The sequence below is a fragment of the Diadema setosum genome, chromosome 6 (assembly GCF_964275005.1).
Source record: "Diadema setosum chromosome 6, eeDiaSeto1, whole genome shotgun sequence".
Taxonomy (NCBI): domain Eukaryota; kingdom Metazoa; phylum Echinodermata; class Echinoidea; order Diadematoida; family Diadematidae; genus Diadema; species Diadema setosum.
The window spans coordinates 4,899,727-4,915,708 of record NC_092690.1 but is presented as its reverse complement, the minus strand read 5'-3'; the positions used below and the strand labels follow the sequence as shown (position 1 = coordinate 4,915,708).

The 15,982-nt window shown below is 37.1% G+C and overlaps 1 protein-coding gene across 1 annotated transcript in view; it reads left to right on the top strand.

Annotated features, from left to right (window-relative positions):
* The window catches only part of LOC140229912 (uncharacterized), a 65,468-nt gene that overhangs the window by 6,259 nt on the left and 43,227 nt on the right, over window positions 1-15,982 (top strand). The gene's annotated exons all lie outside the window — the stretch shown is intronic.

Here is a 15,982-nt window from a genome sequence, read left to right as displayed (position 1 = left end):
ACATGCCCCAACTTTATTAGCATCTCTTTGTTTCACTTTGTTTTTGGATATCTCAGCCATTTCAAAACCGATTTTCATCGAATAAACTTTTGATACCCTTTAGAACTGCATGCTCTTTGACATCTCATAGAGTGGTTTCTGAATATCTCACAAAACGTTAAGAGCTAAATCTTCACCTCGACCAGAACTGTACACACCCTTTAAGTATGTATTTCTAACAAAATGAAATAGTGCTTGATACTGTATAATACATTATGGTACTTGTACACTATACCTCTTTCAAAAAGCAGAACTGGGCAACAATACTCTTGTGTAAACACGTATGTGTCAGTAACAAGTTAAACATAAAGAATGTGTGCTTTTTCATTAAAAGAATTAATTTTTTGGAACTATATATATTTTACATGTGTAGTGATGTACAGTAACATCACAAAACCTGTAGTTTTCTCGTTTATGATGGCTTGCACAGAAATTGTACACGATACAAGTATTTGTAAATTTTGAATGGACTGTAATTGTTCCATTTTCCTCAAACTTTCACTGATTTGCTCTGCTAATATTTATATAATATTGGATGGCCTTGAGATTAATACAAGGAAATATTGGACGAGCTACAAACGTATGCACAAATATTGGACGAGTCGGAGACGAGTCCAATATTTTGCTTAGCGAGTCCAATATTTCCTTGTATTAATCGAAAATAGGACATTCAATATCATCATTATTATCCTACAGAGGATTTTAGCAAAGAATGTTTTCACTTTGGCCTACCCTTTCTGTCTCCGACTCCGAGTGCTGTTCCTACTGTGTAGTGATCCTGACGTGGGGTATGGTACATCATCATGTACACTCTTCAGTGCAAGTTAATCCACTTCAGTCTCTGATAAAACAGTGATCTATGTATCCAAGGTAGCCGTCCTGTTACTGTTAGACCGAGATCTAGCTAATTTAGACCAGAATTAGATGTATTTGTATCCGAGATCTGAGAAACAATCCACGTCACATCTACCCTAGATCGTGAAAGATCGAATTAGGCTACTACTACCACAACTAGTCCTACTGTGCTGTACTTGTACACACGTACGTACATGTACAGTAACTGTAATATGCATATCGCGCATGCAAATGCAAGCGCAGCGGCGGCGGCCGGCTACATGTATATCGCGCGCGGGCTATTTAGCAGCAGCGCTGAGCATGCAGAGCTGCAGATCAATCGTCGCCTTGCGCCTGCATGCACAAAAAAATGCAACTTGTTTTCATCAAACCTATTTAACTTCCTGTTGTGAAATTAATATTTTGAAAAATTGTGTGAAAAACAATTTCAACTAATTGATATATGAAATTTGTTTGCATAAACACAGAATTTTAGAAGAAACGATATTCTAGTTAATTCGTGATTGACCAATCACAGACGTTTTTACTTCTTATTTCAGGTCCATCTCAACCAATCACGGTGCAGTTTATAAAAACTTTGGGGAATCCCCCTCTTGCCGTCCAATATTTTAAATATTGGTCGCCTCGGCAAAAAATATTGGTCGAGTTCAACAAACTTTTTAAGTGGGTTGGAGGTTATGAGGTGCGTCGACAAAATAACACTTGTATTTGGGCTCTAAAATTCCTCTGTATGGATAATAATGCTGCATATTGGCTCAGTCCATGTACATTGTACTGTACAGTGATATTGGGTGTACTTGTCACAATGTACTGCAGATTTTCTCACAGTGCTGATATGCATGCATGTATGTATTTCACTGACTTTTGAATAAAATACATTTATTTCTGACATTTTCACCTTGACATTTTTTATCCTTTGACTTTCATACAGAGGATGGTATTTTCAGCTCTGTAGCATACAGTGTATCAACATGTATTGGTCCATGACACAATGGAGTAGACCTACAATTTTTGTACACTGTACATTGTACATGGTACATCTGTATGTTAGCACATCCTGTGTATTAAAGGTTTGGGTGTCACTGGATGGTTTGTAAATGTGATCATGTGACTGTGAATAGTGTGATGCCATAGTCCACGTTGATCTGTTTGTTTTGATAGCTATCAATCATCACTGTTATACAGGTAATGCTACACAGACATGAAAGAAAGCGAACAAAGCAATAAATTGTTTTGTATGGTACATACACTGTACATTTGTAAACATATACATGTAAATGTCACACACGGCTTGGTCAGGTGCACTTCTTCACACTCTCACAGACAGGTATAAGATGGCACTATTTTGAATTCAACAAGCAAAATTCAGTAATAGAATTTTATTTAAGAAAATTAGTTGTAGAAAACAAAACAAAACTGCAACCTTAGACATGCTGTGTGCACTTTCTGGAAGAGCAGAGCTGCCAAGTCTCCCTGATTCTGCAGAAGTCTCCCTGAAAATGTCAAAATCTGTTCATGTCTGAATAAGAGAATATCAAAATCTCCCTGATTTGGGAATTATGTTCGCCCCTTGGAATGCATAGTGTAACATGCAGGATATTTCTCCCTGATTCTTGTGTGGAATCTCCCTGATTTGGATGCGGGAATGTTGGGAGACCTGGAAGAGGGAACCCATTGAATATTAGACTGTGGAACACACTACACTGTATCACAATGTTAGTATCCTCCTGATGTTTACAAAAGTAGCTAAAATTTGTATCAGAAAATTTGTTGGTTAAATTGTAATGAAGTAGTCATATTTCTTGTAGTTTGTACAGTTTATGTACAGTTGTACAGTATCTGTTATGTAATTTATGTACAATAATATTGCAGAATATCGCATTATGAATATTTTGCGTCCAATTTGTGGTCGGATGCTTGATTTACGTGTATACCTTGTTAAAGTGTACTGCATCATGTTCTGTTTGTTTGTTTGTTTTTATTGCAATTCCATGATACTTCAAATGACATTGAATCATTGTTTGACAGTGATTTGTTACACCCTGCCAATCTTTCTAACAATGATGATTTGAACATTGGCGCAAAACTGGCACAGGATTTGTTATTGTTTTTTTTTTTTTTTATTGCATGCTGAGAAAAAAAAAATGGTATGTATTTGGAATTGGGGAGAGAAAAAAGACAGGTTGAGCATTCCCTTCTGGAATGAGGAAAACACCATACTACTGTATACTTTGTATACAAAAAAAAATCCTTTTTGTTAAAATTGTCACAGGTGATTTAAAATAAGCTACATTGTATACAATTGTAGTGTGAAGATGCAGTACATAGATGTACATTGTATGTTGTGGAGGCAGTGTTGATACACTCTCTCCTCAAACATTCTTGATTGCACATGGCATATCAAAAGCTGAAAACTTGAGTGTTTGGAAGTTCACAATTTGATAGATAATGTTGTGTGTACTGTAGCTTGCATGGAACCAGGAGATTATAGTAACTGTCTGTTATCACTGGAAGCATCCTGCTCTATTGTGTACATTGTTTCATTGTCTGAACTGTCTGTAAATAAGCCCATGATACTGTACATAGTGTACTGTATCGGTACTCATGTATAGTGAACAAAGTGTACATCAAATCCTCAGTATTACAGTACTTGTCAGAATTGTATTTGTGTGACCAGCATCAGTGTACAGCATGTACGGTACCACATGTACACGTAGGTCATTTAGTCGGCTGAGTAAAATCTAGATCATGCAAACTGATCATAGTTTGAACTACATGTACACTGGATTGCACTTTATTAAAGTAGTTTACATTGTACATTGTACCAATAATGTTTCATTATGATCAGCAAAACCATTTTGTCTCCTGTGCATAATAAATATTCTTGTCTAAAGCTTACAAATTGTGTGTACCAGGGCTGTGTTCGTGTGCCTGCCATGCTGCATCAATGTACATCATGTGGCCTTTCATTTGACTGCTCAAAGAAAAAAAAATTATGTTGAAACATAAAGACGAAAAAAGGAAAAAAAGAATATTTCATTTCATCGTTTTCAATAATATTTAAGCTTCTCCATGTCAACCTCCGTGATTGCTTATTTCTTTTTTCCTGCCTCCCCTCCCCCAGCCATATTTGTAAGATTCAGTGATAATCATTTTTGCATTTTTCAATTTCAATATCGCATTGTTGCAAGCAGAAGTATGGATAGGAGCACAGTGCAGTACACTTTAATTGTATACAACATACGTGTTTCTTATTGTCATATTTGTTCTCAAAACTTTTGAAGACCATGGGGCTGAGTAAGGAGAAATTGAAAAATGATGTCACACATGTGTGTACCCCTGTGTGTACCCTATCAGGATACTCATCCCCCATTTCAAATATTTTGTCGCTCAACCTGCCAGTATTACGTTTTCAGTGTTTGATGCATTTGATAGCACTAGAACAGACTCAAGTGAGCACACTTAAAAGGTATTCTTTACCATTGGGAGCAGTGATTTAAAAAAAAAAATGTTTGAGATTTCACATTTGAAGCATACTTTTTGTATACTATACGACATGTAGGTCAGCTGTATCACACAACATCCTACTATGTACAGTACATTGTACGTGTACGAAGTGTGTACATGTACATGTACCACATGGAATTTTGCATAAAAAGCCTAAAATATTAAAGGAGATACTATCACTATTTTTCTCTATGTCAAACTGTAGATGGTATATTCAAGAAACAATTTTATTATAAATATTATTCACATTTTGTATATTTAACAGTGCTTTAATAGCATTGATTAATTATATCAAATACTGATTAACATTCATTGGTTGTTTCTAGCCCTAACTCACTTTTTAAAACTATTTTGAAGCGCTAAAATTGGGTTTTTGTTTCATCTGCTAATTGTGATGCCAACTGGATGATGTGTGTTGCACAAAAGCATATTTGAAAGAAATACACAACATACGTGTACATTGTACTGGATACGGTTTGTGTGGAAACACATGTAATAGACTTGATACTATTACAGTATGTAATTCTATGCAAAGTTTCTGTACACAGGCATCATTTTACGTGCAGGTTTGCTCTGAGACATGGGGGACATAGTGATGCAGCTCAGTCAAACAGACAGAAATATGCAACCATCTCTAGAGAGATGCCTGTCCAGCTACATATTGTTTCAGTTTCTTAGGTGCTAAAAAGTGAAAAATTCATACAAGTAGGGCCTACCTGATACACTGTAGGTCCGTACCTGAAATTTAAAGAAGACAAAAGAAGAAGGAAAAGAAGAAAGAAATGGAAGATAAAGTACTCTATATGCTGTTATTTTCGTGTACAGATATTTTCGCGAGTGACGAGGTCATAGACATTTTCGCGAGATGTTGTTTTCACTGATCACAATGGCGACGCTTACGTTAATGCTGTATTATCAAAGCGCATGGGGACATTTTCGTGTGTTGTTTGATTCGCTATCCAACTTTGATTTCGCGAAATTCTCGAAAATGAAACCCTCGCCAAAATAACAGCTTATACAGTAGAAGAGATACATAGAAGATGGAGAAGAAGAAGTTCCAAAAAAGAAGGAATCAATGGAAGAGATAGAAAAAGAAAAAGAAAGAGGAGAGGAAGAAGACAGTGAAGATATTCATCGAACAAAGAACAAAGAAATTATTTCCTTCAAAGATTTCAAGCCATGATGATATGCCTATATACATTTGTAAATTGTATAAAGGGATGGTATAGTATTGTTGGAAATGAGTATGGGCTTCTAACTTCTTGCAAAATACCAAAAAACCACTTATGAAAATAGTACAAAACATGTACCATTCTATGGGAATTCAAAGTTTATTTGATGAAAATCAGTCTTTGAATGGCCGAGACAACCGAAAACAAGGTAAAACAAAGCGATTGTGTATGGGACCCACCTTTCATTAGGATCACTCCATTTTGGATGTCTCAGCTATTTCAAAACTAATTTTCATCAATTTAATACACATTGGCCTCATCTTGGAAAAACCTTCTCTTTCTTATTTCTAAAAGTGGTTTCTCATCTCACCAAAAGTGTTTTTAACCTAAAGTTGGGTCTACACCAAAACTATTCGACCCCTGTAACAACAATTCATTCCATCAACACACAAGCATGCAAGTGGAAGTTGCACACACACACACACACACACATTTAGACCATACACACAATGTGCAATCGGATCGTGTAGCATAAAAATTTGTACATTCATACTATCTGTATACAACTACAATCGAGTCATATGACTCTATAATGAGTCACATGGCATTAAGTGGCTATGAAATTCATACATGTACATTGTACATGTTGTAATTTGCTCTCTGGTCTAAAGACGTGCAATCAGTTTGATTGTCTTCTAATTAAAAAAAAAAACAGCAAAATAACAAGAACAACAAAAATACTGGTTTGAACTAAAAAGCATTCTGTACGTACTGTGTATTGTATGAAATGAAGTGGAATGCAATGAAATGAATTGAAATGAAATTTATTAACCAAACAATAACATGATAAAACAACATCATTAGTCAAAATAGTCAAGAGTTAAAGAACACTGTTGATAAAAAAAAAAAAAAAAAGTTACTGGCAATAGCTTACAGGCTAGTTGAGACCAGTCCTTTCAACAGTACAAATTAAAAAAAAAATAAAAATGAATGTATAATATGTTGTTTGCATAGTATTGCATTATTGCAGAAGCATACTTTTGTACAGGTTTCATTTGGGATCATTTACATGTAAACATTATATTTTTGTAATGCATAATGTACCATGTGCATGAAAACTGCTTTCTTATCTTTCTATCATTATTATTTTTTTTAAAAATCATATTCCACACTACATGTACAATGGAGTGGAAGTCCAACCATGTACTGTAAGGATCAGATAAGACTGTGCCAATGTTTCTAGGACAGTTGCCTGAACTTTGGTGGCAGTTGCCCAAGAAGTTTAATAGTGCAAAGTATGTTTTCATGAAATTTGTTGGTTTTTTTTTCTGTCTTTTCTCTGTATACAAGAAAATATTGTTTGCATTTAATGTGACTCTTGCAGACATAAAAAAGGGGACCTTTAATGTGCTTTTGAAAAGTTGCAAGATTATCTTACATGTACAGTGTACATTGTCTTATCTGAGCTCCAATAGATCTCAATATAAGACCAAGAACAGCTCATGCATGACAAATATAGAATGGGCCTGGGCTGCCTTCATCATAATTATCCAAGACTTTCTGGGCTGTTAAATGTTACAATTGTATGTTCTTGAAACCTGTACAGGGCATCATAATGTGCATTATTTTTCTCTCCCATTCCCATTCTGGAGAATGGCTCTTGGTACACTTGTACAGATACAATCAAAGTGCAAATTTTTCTACTGGCCTATTAAATAGCATGTTTTGTACTTCTCATAAAAAGTGACCTTCTTTTCCAATTCTGAAAATGCTGCAATGTACCTTAATTGTATCATCATTTTTATGTTTATCCTCAGTTTGCTCATGGAGCTACATTGTACAAACTGTGTTTACCCAAAACGTAGTTCTACGGCGTGAATATTGATAATAGTTTTCGTAAGTATTATTGAATTTGTTACAGCTGTATCATATAATTATATTATTATACTTGCTATAAGAATTGTATTCTAATTAATTTTACATCTTTGACCTTGAGGAGCTAAGAGTTGGATTCTTTAATAGTCAGTTGCTTGAAGCTCTTATTGAAATTCTTAACCAGTCTGAAATGAGATACCTTGTCTGAGTCTAAAATGTACAATAAAAACCAACCGTCATTATTATAATTATTGTTATGGTGATGACAATGATGAGATGATGATGATGATGATGATTATTATTTATATTTTTATTAACATTAATTATGATAATAATTATAATTATCATTATTATTGTTATTATTATTATTATTGCTAACAATTATTTTGGTTTGCTTCCTATAAACCTTTGATTGATGGTCATGAATTTTATGTCCTCATTGATGCAAGTGCATAGTACATTAGAGTAGCATTTTTTTTTTTTTAAAGCTATATTGGTAACTAGCGTTTTTAATCAGTTTGCTTTGGAAGTCTTTTTTTTTTTGCAACAGTCTGTAGAAGAAACTAATTTATTTGTTTGATATGTACACATTGTACGGATCATGATTTTTTTCCAGCAGTTTCCTTGAGCCAAGGATATAGCATTCATAATGGATGATGCAATTACAATTAGTGCAGGTGTACATTACATTTATTATGTTACACTTATTTTGCTTATTATGTTATATTTAATTGCTTTGTCATCGAATCCATGTGATTAAGTAAATTATTCAATTTAATTAATTTGCTCATCTACCAAATTAAATTTTGTATTACCATATTATGTACACAACCTTCTATCTCGATTATATAAGTGAAGTGTCGTCAATGATACACTCTGTAAATATTTGTCTGTGCTTTTGTTTTTGTTTTTTGAAGTGAATATTAAAGGAAAGATATAGACCTTCGATCAGTAAAAATGCTGCTGAAATTTACGAATGCAAATAGCATGAAAATTTTTGACAGGACTTGCAAAAATACACCCCCTACTGTGCTTGTCGTGACCACACCGAGCAGGCCACCATCAGTGTAACAATTACACGCGTCTGTAAATATACCACTGGGTAGAAAGTTTGCCATGTACATTGTATAATACACACACAGGGCATTATAAAGAACATTTCATGAGCACTCGTGAAGCGCTCTATACTGTCTACATGCACAGACCAAATTGCTTATGAAGCGCTGACGATTTGATTTTGCTACAACACACATTTCCCCTAGACACTTGCCCAAGTATACTTGCGACTCGTCTTCAATGGGTTTAATAAGTATGTTCCTTGTGAGACCAGGTTCAGGAATGGTCTGGAAATGCTCCAAATTCTGTATTGTATTTAATCCATTCGATACTGAATTCTGACATCCCCATAGACTTAATACACAGGCCACCAGGTTACCGTATGGAACGGGTTAACAGTCACCAACGTTTAGAGCGCTCCGGAGGTGGGGTAGAGCATGCACTGTGCATGCTGTTTAGATGTTAGAAGTTCCTGATCAATGTGCATTCAAATATTGCAGTGACAGATATTCTCCTGTTAACGCTACAATTGTACATGTACGTGTACTTCTAGAATACACTAGGCCTACAATGTACAGTACATACTAACGTGTACAAGTATATAATGTGTATTTCATACAGTACTGGAGAATTCAGTGATTTAAAACTATTTTCCCTTCGGAGATGATATTCATCGCATAAAGTGCAACAAGAGGCAATGTAATGGCTTGTAAATTAATCTTGTGAATATCGGTCGACTCAATACAATTTGCCTTGCCCGAGTAAAACAACTGCAACATTGACAGTTTATTGATTACCAGACCTACATTTGTTGTGTGCATTCGCCACAATTTAGTACCATCTTTTAGTACCAGGTGCATTGACTGTTAGTGTACACATCCAAGTATACAGTGTACGTGGGCAGGGGTATGCAGTGACCTCTATCAAATGAAGTTCACCATGAAATCACAAAGAGTCCTACGTGTACTTAGCCCACAGTTTACTTTGATTCCTCTCTTTTATCTTTTTTTTTTGGTTGTAATTTTCTTCCTTTGTTTGCAATGGTTGGATGGCCACTGAGTGTATCTCAGATGTACATTGCACGGTAATTCCAACTTGTCTTCAAAAACTGAGGCCCCTCAGTTGAGTCAAGCTGTATTAACTCATTAACATAGAAAAAAGTGTGTGGGAAGACCTGTTTCTTTTTTTTCTTTTTTTTTTTTTTTGCGCCAGTCTCTAAACTACAGGTACCTAGTGCAGAGGTTGCCTTATCTCGAGCGTGTTCTCATGTGACACACGAACATTGCATGGCTTGAAGCTTCCACTGTTTACTTTTAGAACAAACTAGCCGCTTTAAGATGTCTACGCAATACATATCATAGACACACAGCTGCCAATGAATGGATATGTTTTTACCATAAAAATACAATATTGTAAAACTTCTTTCAGCCACAGTATTAAAAAAAGAATATCAATTTGATGTCTTACAGTCCATTTGTTCCTATAATTTTGAAGCCTAAATTTATATGCCTTGTACTCAAATTGTATTCTAGAGTAATGTACTCTTTAGAAACAATGTAAATTTTTACGTACGTATTCCCTTTTTCAGAATATAATACTGCATATCAGTTTACTTGGGTTGATTTTTTTTTAGATGTTATAGAATAGAATCAAATAAACAGGAGATACATTACATACACTGTATTTTCACTCTAAAATCCTGACTTAGAATGAGCTTTGGAGTGGTACAATTTTCTTAAAAAAAAAACAACGAAGACAAACAGTGATATTGTTTGCAGTCAATGGGATGCTGCCATTGTAATGAATGTTGCCAGAAGTCTTGCATTCACTTGCATCTTAAAGGGATCGTATAGTTTTGGTTGACACCTAATTTCAGGTTTCTAACATTTTTGGGTGAGATAATGAGAAACCTCTTAATATGAAATATGAAAGAAAATGTAATTCCACAAGGAATTCAACGCTTACTGAAGAAAATTGGTTTTGAAATGGCTGAGATATCCAAAACATAGCAATTGTAATAAAGTGTGGGACCCACATTTTATTACGATCGCTTTGTTTTACTTTGTTTTTGGATGTTTCAGTCATGCCAAACCCAATTTTCATCAAATAAACTTTGAATTCCTCTTAACATGGTATGCTCTGTACTATTTCATAAGTGTTTTCTTGGTATCTCGCAAAAAGTTAAAAGCCCAATTCTCATCTCTACCAATACTGTACCATCCCTTTAATATTTGCTGATTTTTTATTTATTCATTTTTTTTTTTCTAAAGCTGGGTTTTTGTTTCATCTGCAAATGGTAGATAATGCCTTTAACTATAGCAGTCATGGAATGCATGGAAGAGAGAGTGGTACACACATAGGATCTGTGTACGTAGAATCTCTGCTGTGTACCAAAAATCTGGAACGCACCAACATATTCTACAATATGTACAGGAGGCGAGGTTACACTATATAGCTCCACCCATCACGGTGATCTTTTTCTCTTGACAAAACCATTCAGCTGTGACAAAATTTCTATTCACAGCATTGATTTTTTTCCCCCCTCCCTTCTTTTACTGTCTGTGCATTGCTGTGTGAACAGCGACAATCTCTGTTCTATTCTGACAGAACACTGTTTGTTTGCACTATCCAGAAAGCTGGAACGAGTGCACTCTGTTTTGGGTACAAGTCATTCACATGGGACATGGTACAAATGTACTCATTAGTACTTGAACTTCCCAAAAGGTTTATAGCTCTATGTACTTTGTGATCACTGTGTATATTTGAATATTGTCATGATTCCCCCCCCCCCCCCAATCATGTATAGTTTTTGTGCATGGGATTGCTTGGAAGCATTGTATGCATACATGTATGATATACAACTTGCAGGATATATATTTTTTTCTATTGCTTGATGAGTATAAACCCCCATTTCAAACATGACCCACAAAAGCAGGCAATTTCTGAATTTTTTTTTTTTTTTTTTCATCTTCAACTTCTTTTCATTGGTGGGAAGGAGGACATTTCATGTCAATATTGGACAGAGTAGTTTATTGCCCATTTTATGATTAAAGATAATAAAAAGTTTTGGCACCTCAAAAGTGTCCTTGAATTTCCTTGTCTTAGTTTGTGTTTCAGGTTAAAGTACCTTTCATATAACTAACACTGTGAGACTTACTCGCCCCAAAGTGCACTCATGTCTTAGTAATCATGCAATTAACTGCGACCAGCAGCCCCATACGCATAGCGACCAGCAGTCCCATACGCATAGCGTAATCGGGCTTCGCATTGTAGCATTCAGGATCATGACAGATTTAGTATCGCAGGGTAAATGTCAACTTAAAATCCCATAAATTCTTCAATTTGAAGACTTACCAATTAAGTTGAAGTATTGAAAACAGGCTTCGGGCAACGTTTGGTTCTGCCTATAGTCCCTTTCTGTTCGAATTGATGACTGAATGTGACTCGGTCGACAGGACCTTAGGAGAGCTACATACGGTACAATGAATACTACAGCCAGCAGTGCCTGCGAACACATCACATGCGCACAAAATTTCAAATCATGAACGGATAAGATGTTTGTGTGCGCATGCGCTGGCCATAGTATCCAGTGTATGTAGCTCTCCCAAGGTCCTCTCGACCGAGTCACATTCAGTCATCAATTCGAACAGAAAGGGACTATTGGCAGAACCAAACGTTGTTCGAAGCCTGTTATCAATACTTCAACTTCATTGGTAAGTCTTCAAATCGAAGAAATTTTTGGATTTTAAGTTGACATTTACCCGCGATACTAATTCTGTCATGATCCTGAATGCTACAATGCGAAGCCCCATTACGCTGTGCGTATGGGGCTGCTGGTCGCAGTTAGCTATGCGTACAATGGGCTGCACGCTGCTGGTCGCAGTCAGTGGTTTCGTACAGTACAGCGTCAGCTCTGGTACGAAACCATATTGCATGATTACTAAGACATGAGAGCACTTTGGGGCGAGTAATTCTCACAGACAACGTACTTTAACCCGAAACACAAACCAAGACAAGGAAATTCAGGGGAGCTTTTGAGGTATCAAAACTTTTTATTATCTTTAAGACAAACGCACACATACATATGACACACAGACATATACAAGATGTACACACACACAAATGCATGTATTGTATTTGATAAGCAGTTATTTTCACGAGGGTTTAATTTCCACAAATTTTGCGAATCATAGTTGGATCGTGAATGTAACAACACGCGAAAATATCGCCATGCACTAGGGTAACAATGCATGTAAGGTAGCGTTGGTGTCAGTTTGTGAAAACGGCATCTCGCGAAAATGTCTGTGACCTCCTACAATCATAATTCGTGAAAATATCTGCACGCGAAAATACTGCTTTTTAGCTCACCTGAGCCAAAGGCTCAAGTGAGCTATTGCGATCGCCCTTCGTCCGGCGTCCGTCGTGCGTCGTGCGTCGTGCGTCGTCCGTCGTGCGTCGTCCGTCGTGCGTCGTCCGTCGTGCGTCGTCCGTCGTGCGTAAACTTTTACATTTTTATCTTCTTCTTGAAAACCCCAAGACCGATTTTCATCAAACTTGGCAGGTAGCATCCCTAGGGGGTTAGGAACTCAATTTGTTAAAATGGGCACCATGCCCCACCCAGGGGGCCCCCAGGGGGGCCCAAACCCCCCAAAATTAAGGAATCTGTAAAAATCTTCTTCTCTAGAACCAGAAGTGATAGAGCTAAGTCAATACTATGAGTTAGTACATTGATGACTGTAGTTTCAAGTTTGTTCATGGCAGAATCAGGGGTGCCCCCCTTGGGACCCAGGGGAAGGGTCCTAATGGGGCCTAAATTATACATTTTCATCTTCTTCTTGAGAACCCCATGACCAATTTTCACCAAACTTGGCAGGTAGTATCCCTAGGGTGTTAGGATCTCAATTTGTTAAAATGGGCACCATGCCCCACCCAGGGGCCCCAGCGGGGCCAAACCCCCCAAAATGAAGGAATCTTTAAAAATCTTCTCTAGAATCAGAAGTTATAGAGCTAAGATAATACTATGAGTGAGTACATTAATGACTGTAGTTTCAAGTTTGTTCATAGCAAATCCAGGGGTGCCCCTCTTGGGGGCAGGGGGGGGGGGCGGTTGGGAAGGTCCAAATGGGGGCCTGAATTGTACATTTTCATCTTCTTCCTGAAAACCTCATGATGGATTTTCGTCAAACTTGGCAGGTAGCATCCCTAGGGGGTCAGGATCTCAATTTATCAAAATGGGCACCATGCCCCACCCAGAGGGCCCCAGGGGGCCCCCAATCCCCCCAAATGAAGGAATCTTTAAAAATTTCGGCCCTTATTGTACATTTTCATCTTCTACTTGAGAAGCCTGGTCAAATTTTAGTAGAGCTGTGAATAATTTAGATTAGTGACTGCGTGAAAGGTGAACTTGCGATACTCAGGTGAGCGCTAGACCCGCGGGTCTCTTGTTTTACGGAGTACTTTGATAGATCATTTTTGTAATGCACTAAAATCCAGGGTGTTTTTTTCTTTTTCCTGTAGCCTAGTATAAATGGACCATTTGCTTCACCTGCGCCCTCCAATTAATTTTCTTTCTTGACTGGAATTCCACTTTTGATACCATTCATGAGTTGTTGCTAAGTCGGGTATGCCTACAGGCTAGCTTTGTGGTTGTTCAGGCAATCTTCTGTGCAGATCAAAATATGCATACACTGTAACTTGGACTTTGAGTGCATTACAGAAATTGTCTCACTAGGCGTTTTCACATTAGCCCGATGTTTCGAAATAGCGTGCTATTTTCTGACTTGGGAAATTAACCCGATCACTATATAGCGTGCTATTTGATAATGTGAATACAAATTAGCGCACAAATTCTATCGCTCTGATCGATAAAATTTCTCGAGTCCAACTTGGGAAATTTCCGAAATAGCGGGATAATTTGCGAACTAGCACGCTATTTGATAATTTGACATTGCCTCAAGAAATTAGCGCGATGCATCCCATCATGCCTAGCGTGGTTTTTTTTAAAGCGCACGCTCTACTGGTATACCCGACACTGTTTGCGCATTCTCAGCTGTCGAATTAGCTGGAAAAAATTTCGGGCTAATTCTTTTCGGGCTGATGTGAATAGGAAATGAAATGGCGCGCTAATTTGCGATTGCGAAAAATATCTTGAGCTTGGATTTTTATCGTGCTGATGTGAAAAAGCCTACTGTAATGATGGCCGTGGGAATTTCAGTGATCTACATGTACCTTTTCAGGGACAGCTGTGGCCACAGCAGGTGCAAATTTACCTAAGTTGTACATGAAGATCATACTTCGAATATTCTTCGAACATGTAGATACTAAAAATAAGAAATTATTTAGAAAAAGAACATTGTGAAAATACCCAGAAGATTCAATGTCTTTCTCATGTTTGATATCTGCTGCATTTGCACCAACCAGGCTTTGCCACTGCAACCAGAATGAACAGGAATACTGTACACATACCAATGCCAATACACTTGGATCCAAAAATTGCTCTTCTGCAGTGCAGTCAGTTCCTCGTGATGTTTGTAGGCCACACATATTTTCTTGGAATTATGTTTTTTGATGAAGGATACTTAGTACAAAAAGGACTGTATTGTTGCCAAAAGGGAGAGCAGCGAGAAGGCTGTTTGTTGGCAGATTTTCTGCTCTACAGTCCTTGCAGTCATGTGGGTTTGAAGTACAGCCGAGACCAGCCAAGCTATTAAACATCCTACATTGCCATTTTTAGTCCATTCTGTTAATGAGGCAAAACACCTTTATCACACGGATAATTAATGTCAGAGGGACAATTAATGTCAGAGGGATGTTTAAGTGGAAAATTGTGTGCATGATTGAATGTGAGAGAGAGGAGGGAGTGATGGTGGGGGGGGGGGGAGTTAGAGAGAGACTTTTAAGATTGATTCCAGTTGAAAAATCTCAAACTTCCCTCTTTTGAGGAGGGTAACCTTCCAGGAATAAAGTCTGCGTCACACAACAACAAAGTTATTCCAGGAAATGGGCGAACAACTCCGACCTCCTTGTGGTTCCCAAGATATAATAAGTCACATTCAGTAAACCCTACTGTCCTCTGTGTACATTGTATGTTATGAAAGGAATGGACTGGTTTGCTATTACTGTATTGACACATTCCAATTCTATTCATATCTTCTTTACACTATCAAAGGTTATTCCTGACAACCAGAAATATATTTATGTGAGACGTGCATGACATAGCAACAACTAATAAATGCATGACAGATTCCAAGTATTGAAGTTATATCAGGAACAGGTTAATAGAAAAGCTTGTTGTACAAGGACCCCAGTGAAAAAGAAACACTCATTAATTTGACAATTGTACGTGATTACTAAATCAGTCCGTTGTTAAGAATGCTGTGAGCTGTAGATGGTATTGATGTTAAAAGGGCCTACACGTATCTCACTGGATGAGATATGGCCACAACTCCTGCGACTCAAAAGACAAAAAGAAAGAAAGA